The sequence below is a fragment of the Camellia sinensis genome, chromosome 9, assembly GCF_055761805.1.
Source record: "Camellia sinensis isolate YWXY chromosome 9, ASM5576180v1, whole genome shotgun sequence".
Taxonomy (NCBI): Eukaryota; Viridiplantae; Streptophyta; class Magnoliopsida; order Ericales; family Theaceae; genus Camellia; species Camellia sinensis.
The window spans coordinates 184,366,157-184,373,870 of NC_138969.1; the positions used below are offsets into that span (position 1 = coordinate 184,366,157).

The window sequence follows — 7,714 nt, forward strand, 5'->3', positions numbered from 1 at the left end:
CTTTACAAGTTATTTGATGCTAGTTTGGTTTTACTTATGTGTTATCCGGCTTTAGGGTATGTATTAACAAATTTTATTAATTTTTCTTTACTAAAATCGTTACATGACCTCTGTTAAACTTGAAGGCCCAAGATTTGAGGATTTAACCTCAAGTTGCTTTTGTATGCTAACAAGTGTTACACTTATCTGAATTTTTATCTCTATCATTGCTTTTATAACTTCAGATATTCGGTTAATATGAAAATGTTACCTATTCATCTATTTTCTTCTATTATAAAGAGATATATTTCATCCCTTCTATTTAATTTTTTCTACTGCATTTATTTTATGGTTTCTAAGCTCGTAAAACTAGGCACATATTTGTGTAATGTTTTCATCATTTGTCATTACAATAAATGAATGATTGGAGCACCATTGCATTTTGGCAACATGACCTGCACAAATTTGTAGCTTTTGGTGCACATGATTTCCCTACCCTGGTGGGAAGGGTATTCTTGATTCCATCACAGTTTTTCAAGGTGATCTCATTTCTAATACATTCAGGCATATCATTCTATGTTAGTTATTTCATATTCTCTCATTTGATGCTAGGGGAAAAAAATATAATTATGTTTTATTTAATTTCGGTTGGATACTAGTGTTTTTTTAGTTGTAGCTTATCTGCTGTTAAGATAACCTACTCTGCTTATTGTTGTAAATATGTCTTAACTTGTTTTCTCTTGTTTTTTTGGTGACAGGCGAGAAATTTTCGTTTCCACTGTGGCCTTGTATATGTTTCAGAACCAGGGTATGTCTATCCTTATCATGTGAATTTAGATTGATGCTTGAATTCTATTCTTATTCAAATCTTGTTACATACTGCATTGGCTGTGCATATATTGGTTAAATTTCTGTGTTTAGTACAAGTCATTTGTGGCAACACGGGAGGCTGTTGTCACCATTTGATATCTAGAGCAGAGAGATCACCTTGAAATTTCTGTTACAATCTCTCATTGGAAATAGTTGTGTACTTACCAATTTCAGATATATGCTTTTTAGAGCTGGAGTTCCTCGGCATGCCATTATTAAAAAGTTTGGAGGTAAGGAAATATCACAACTTGAGGATCTGATTTCTGTACTTAGCAATTTTGTTGAAGTTCTTGCTGCTCAGCAAAGCCCAGAGAACCCCAATTGGTTCCAGGTAGTATACAATCTGAACTCTAAACCTTCCAGTCTTATACTATGCAGCAGCTTTTCATTTCTGTGAGATTCCATTTAAAGTTGACAATTTGTTTGTATACCATTAGTGCTGGCATTTTCTGTGCATTAGATAGATGAGTTATGCACATGCATTAAGATGAAAGTTTAATTGTGTCCTCTTTAATATGCTAGACCAAAATTACCAAGTTCAGATCATCCTGATAATTGAAATTAAATCATTCTTGATTTATCTTGCAAGTGTCCTTAAGAATTGGACTAGTTCGACGAACACCATTTATGTTATTGCAAGTGTCAACTATTATGGTTTGATGCAAATATTTGTCAATCTATTGAGTGATCAGTAGTTATTTATTTGGTTTAGACATGTATTTGGAATAGAGTAGTACTAGTAGAGTCAAAATCTGCTTTGTGGAACTAGAGATTGCAAATGGTTCTAGCTAATTTTTAGGAGTTGAGTTTGTGAATCTTTTGGTTCATCAACACAACTTGATGGTCTCTGAATAATGAATTTTCTGGATTCAAATTGATTGTTTACAAGCTCTGTCAAATCATATGGTTTGGACCATGAATTGGAAAACACGTGTCCATGTTCCCACATATTTTTCTACTAGCAGATGTGTTTGATAATTGAGGAATACTAGTTTCTTTTTGGTTTTTAGATTTTTTTAGATTTTAGACTATTACAAAGAGGTTTCTCATTGTTGCTACCAACAGCTAATGAGTAAAGCTTAAGTTTGTTTTGTTTACTAGTCACTTGGTATCTAAGACCAGTGACGATTACAGATTCTGATTTGTGAAGTCACAATTATTATAAACTTATTACTATCTGATAGAAGCATGTTAAAATATTTTTTTTCTGACTTTTTCTGCAATTTCAAAGCCTCGGAAATGACTAATTTATTTAAATTGTTCTTCCAGGTACAAAACCTTCTTCAATAGATGGTGAGTTGTAATGTACATCTTATGTTTTATAGCTGTAACACTTCTACCATTATTGATTTATGCACTTTACCTAATTTTGCTTCCATATTTTGATGTAGGAATCCAGACCAGTGAAGATTACAGATTCTATGCTATATCAACTGGGTTAAGTGAATTGAGTATCAAGGACAAGACATTAAATTAAATCAAAACTCATGGGGTTTGTCTTAATGTTTTTCCTGTTATTTTTTGGCGAATGTTAAAACATAATTTGTGGATATGTTATTTTGTAGTTAATGGTAATTGTATATTAAATTGAATGGGAAAGTGAATTAATGTTGTATTTGCTACTTGGCAGCTTTTCATATAATTGGTTTATCTTTTGACAAATGTTCATTTGAATGGGAACGGGAATTATTGACTCATATTAGTACTATTTTTCAATTTTATTACAGGTATTTTTTGGTTCAACCACATAGAATTAGCACAATTAAAAAAAAATAAATTAAAAAAATAAAGATATAATGGCGTTTTTGAAAATGCCACTATACAGTCAAGGGTTATATTTTTAAAATCCAAAAAAAAGCAATGACAACGTTTTAAAACGTCGCTAAAAACAGTCATGACGTCAGTTTAACGTTATGTATCACAATTAGCGGCGTTTTTTAAAACGCCGCCTATAACCATTTAATGACGTTTTTAAAGCGCCCCAATGTTATAGCGACGGCCGCAGCTTCGACGTTTGATGCTAAGCGCCACAAAAAGAATTAACGGCGTTTTTGACACCTATAGCGGCGTTTTTTAAACGCCGCTAAAAGCTGAATTTCCTGCAGTGGAATCTAATTGTAGCCATAGTTCCATCATACATGTCATTTACTATACTTTTTTTTCACTCCATTTTTCTCTAATACCCTCTATATTATATTTTTAATCACTATATTGTAATATTTTTGTACATCTATAATGTCACGCCCCACTTTTTATTACACGGAGTCATTACCAAATTCTTTAACTTAATTCAATTTCAGAGATAACATGCGGAAATAAACTCATACATTCAATCCGTCGAAGTGATTAACAATACTCTCATTCGTATGCAAAGTAAATATTACATGAACTAACTTAATAAATTGCCCTTGGGCTTACATCATTAAAAGTACAAGAAGAAGGGTGTAACCCTTTACAACAATGGCATTCCGCCAACATAACTGAGGCCCCGTGGCCAACAAATAAGAAGATCCAAATCTTGTAGCACACCCTGCTAAACACCTGAAAAAGATTCAACAACGTGGGATGAACATATAGTCCAGTAGGGAACTCAACATGCTCCTTAACAATAACAACATTACAGATAGCTATGATCATGAACACCCACTCTCATACTAGAATAATAATGTGACAGTTTATACAAAATATATATATGAATATATATATATATATATATATATGAACTTTTCTTGAAAACAATCATTTAATTCACCGCTATAAGCGATTTATTCTTCCTTTTTCCTTTCATTAACCCCCGCTCCCAATCTTTTATAACATTAACAACTACTTAGAAAAATAGATTCACTAAGCCCATTACTCTTCCATTTGCCACACATACAACAGATGTGCCTTTTCAAAACATATTTGGCATTTCAATGCAATTCCAATTATATCATAATTATCCATGCACACCTTTATAAAAAGATAACAACTCAACTACATACATAAAATCAATCAATGAGTCAACTCGTCTCTCCAACACTGTAACAAATACAATCCACAATGTTTCCAGATACACTGAAACAATAACAAAACAACACTGCACTACTAGCTATATGCGTAGTAAGCCAAAGATACACTTCTCACCACAATCTACCAGTTTACCAGGCGCTAGCTGGAAGGGTATGGTACCTTAGATTATCAGCGCGTCAGTTCTCCAGGCGCTAGCTGGAAGGGTATGATACCTCTGATTATAAGCGCTGAACAAATAAGTGTGTGGAGTCCATCCCCTATCTTCTCACACACACTGGAGTACAACCCCTCTCTTCTCCCCAACCGGTATACAAACATAATGTAATTCAGCATTTCATTACATATGATGTTCAATCAACAATGGTGTATTACATACACGGCAATTCAACACAAACACGTCATCCTCCACCGATGACCAAGGACAAAACCTCTAGATGCATGTATATTGTACATCAATTAACAAACTCAATTATTATGAGACCACAAACCTGACAACAATATTAACATGATAGTTCAAGATACAATTCCACACGTGTGTGTTCGACACTCATGAAACAACAAACCAATTTTCATACGTATTTCCAAAATACTTTTCCCATTTTACAAAACAAGTTCCATTCCCCTTTTTGTTTTCACAAAATCAACTCCATCACTTTTGTTGTTACAAGACCAAATACATTCCGTTTATTTACAAAACCAATTCTATTGATAATAAAACCATAACTCACATTAGTCCACCACATTCATTTCAAACCATTCCAAAGCCAAAGTTAACCCCTTAGGCATTAACACCTTCACCCAACTCACATCAACAATAGAGCTTTACAATATAGATTCACTATTCTCCATTTTAATTTATCAATCAAAATATGATTTAGGCCTTTTTCCTTTATCAACTACAACATGCTAATTTACACTCCAATTAGCCCAAAACAACCATTAATGACAACATACCCATTTTTCAACACCCAACCCTAGGTTCATTCTCATGATTTCAAACAAATCCAACATGGATATGATTTTTATGCAATACAAAACTACCACATGTCTATCTATAGATGAAGTATTGAAAAAGAACAAGGAGAATCCCTACCTCAAATGTAGAACTCAAGGAGAAGATGAGCAAAACTCAGAAGTGCTCCAAATCCCAAAATTCTTGGATCACAACGAAGCCCTCGACGATCAACACACTTCTTACAAAGGCCCAAGGTGAGGAAAACACTCTAGCTACATCAATCCTAAGAGAGAAGTTAGGTTTTAGAGTGAGGTGCTCTCCAATGGAGGTTTTGAAAAAGTAAGAGAGAGAAAGGAAATCAAAAAGTGACCAAAAAGGTGATTTCACGGACTGATATAAAGACAGGTCCGCTCGAGCGTACAAAACCCCGCTCGAGCGTCAGACACAGGTTCACGCTCGAGCGTCCAAAGATCCGCTCGAGCGCCGGATGCACTCTCCCAGAATTTTCTACAGACATCCAAAATGCTGAGGGAAGGAAATTCACGCTCGAGCGTCCAAACTGCCGCTTGAGCGGAGAGGCAACAACACAAGCCCGCTCGAGCGTCAAATAGCCGCTCGAGCGGAGAGACCAAAACCTGGGCAAAAATTCAAAGCTTAAAAACACAGCCAACTTATTCCAAACTTGCCCAACACAACCCAAAACTCTAACACAAAGAGTAAGGGATAGAAATGAGGATAAGACCACAACGAATCTACGGAACCGAGTCTGGATTACAGTTAAACAACAACAGGAAATACCGGGATCGCTATATATAAAATCTATATGAAGATTCCTTTTCTTCTCTTTGTACTCTTAAGCTACTTAAAGTCTCTTATTTTTCTTTTTCTCCATTTACAAGTTTATAAATTTTACCTCCTTGTTAGTTGACTTATATCTCGTAAAATTTTCCTCATTGTTATCTTTTTCTCAATTTTTGAAGTATTCCTTGTTTTTACTACGGCTAGCACCTCATCATTCTACCACAAGTATCTTTAGATATAGGATTTTTTTTCTTCGACTCTTCAAGGGCTTCTTTCAATTTTCTTTTAATACATTCTACCATTGTATTTTACGTATTATTAGTATCATCTTCCAAACACCATGTTGCTTCTTTAAAAATTTTATCCCTAAACATTTCTAAAATGAAAATATTGAACTGGATGAACATTGTTACAAGAAAAGATAAAATAAGAAATGAATCGATTAGGATAAAGTTATAAGTGGCACTAATTGAAGATAAGATATGAGGGAAATCTATTTGAGATGCATTGTAAACTAATTTAGAACTTTAGAATTTACTTTGTTTAATTTGTTCCTATGGTCCTTGATCCCCAATTTGAGCCTTCTAGTTTAAATTGTTTGAGCATGTAAATCTCCCTCTTTCTAATTAATGTGTTTTCTTCTAGTTGTACAACGAACATTTAGCCTCTTGATTCTCAAACAAATACCTTAATGATTCTAGTTATGCATACAGTCATTAAATCATGGGTTCATTAATCAGCTGAATGCAATAGCACAAATACTGGCAATAGAACCAAAGGTATAGCTTACACCACAAAATAGACACTACTCAAAATATTTGAATTTACCATTAAGCATATATTCTTCAAATCTAGCAAAGGTGTGCTCTGATGTTCTCTTATATCAGTTGTTTTCTCAATTGTTTCAAACTTCCCTGTTAAGGATGGCTGACTGTTCAAGAAGCAGGATGTGATCATGTGATCTAGGTTGGCCATTAAGGAAAAACAATGAATGACATGAAAGAACACACTAGTGCTCATCTATAAAACGGATAGTGTTCCGGGTAGCATACCTTATAACCAAGTGTTTTGAAGTTAGTAGCCTAACGTCACCAGGAATAAGGTCGCCAGGTTCAAAAATTACAATGTCACCAGGAACAACATCTCTTTGGTCAACTTGAACCAATAATTCAATCTGAACAACTCTGTCTGCACAGCTTTGAACTTTAACTTGGCATCGAACAAATTCTGAGAGCTTCATTGCTGCTTTTGAACTTCCATACTCCTGAAACGTAGATGGAGAATACAATAAATACAATGCTCTGGGACCTTAACTTCATTAAAGTTGTCATACCGTCAAGCCAGGCTGATTTGTGGTGGATTTGATAACATTTTCCATATTTCCTTTGAATAAACCGTATACTAAGATATAAAATCAGAACTTGATTAAAGTGAATGTAATAGCATTTTGGCATGTCGCTGCAGAGTACTTTCTATTCAAGGTTACAACTGGTTTACTATTCTTCCAACAATTAAAGATGTTTCTGTTAGTAGACATTACTAATGATTATAAACTAAACAAAGATAGGTTAGTTGGTTATTAGAGTGTTCATCTGCGAAGGATCACATCACAACTAGTCTTTATGCAAAGTGGTGGATCCAGAAATCATAATTGGGGAGGAGCCTTAAACTGACAAGTGGTTTGTTTGGCCTTAAACTGACCTTCATTAGTTCATTGGTTTCCTAATGAATTTCCTTGTAAAAATAGGTTGTTCTATGCCTCCAAATTTCACAGCCTACAATATAAAATTATAAAATTAAGGTCACATATATCTGCTAACATTGTGGGGTGTGAGAAAATATCAAGGAGTTGTATTTGTTTCACCATTATAATTGTGCTATTATTAGTGGATTGCTTCTCACTCACTATGGATGTAGACACTTGAGCCGAATCACGTAAAATCTTGTGTTTTCTATTTTTTTTGTGACCATTCTATTTTTATTTTATTTGCTTCCATAGCTTGGATGGAATTTGTTCCAAACAATATCTAAATAAATATAATTTTTATATATATAACTCATTTAAAATGACATGACAGTTGTATTTTTATAATTACA

The 7,714-nt window shown here is 34.0% G+C and overlaps 1 long non-coding RNA gene across 1 annotated transcript; it reads left to right on the forward strand.

Moving 5' to 3' along the window:
• Positions 1-674: 674 nt before the first annotated feature.
• Positions 675-2,469, forward strand: LOC114296858 (uncharacterized). The gene is made up of 4 exons (XR_014341387.1): positions 675-787; positions 1,024-1,180; positions 2,119-2,142; positions 2,241-2,469. It is a non-coding gene; the product is annotated as an uncharacterized LOC114296858 (long non-coding RNA).
• Positions 2,470-7,714: the final 5,245 nt, after the last annotated feature.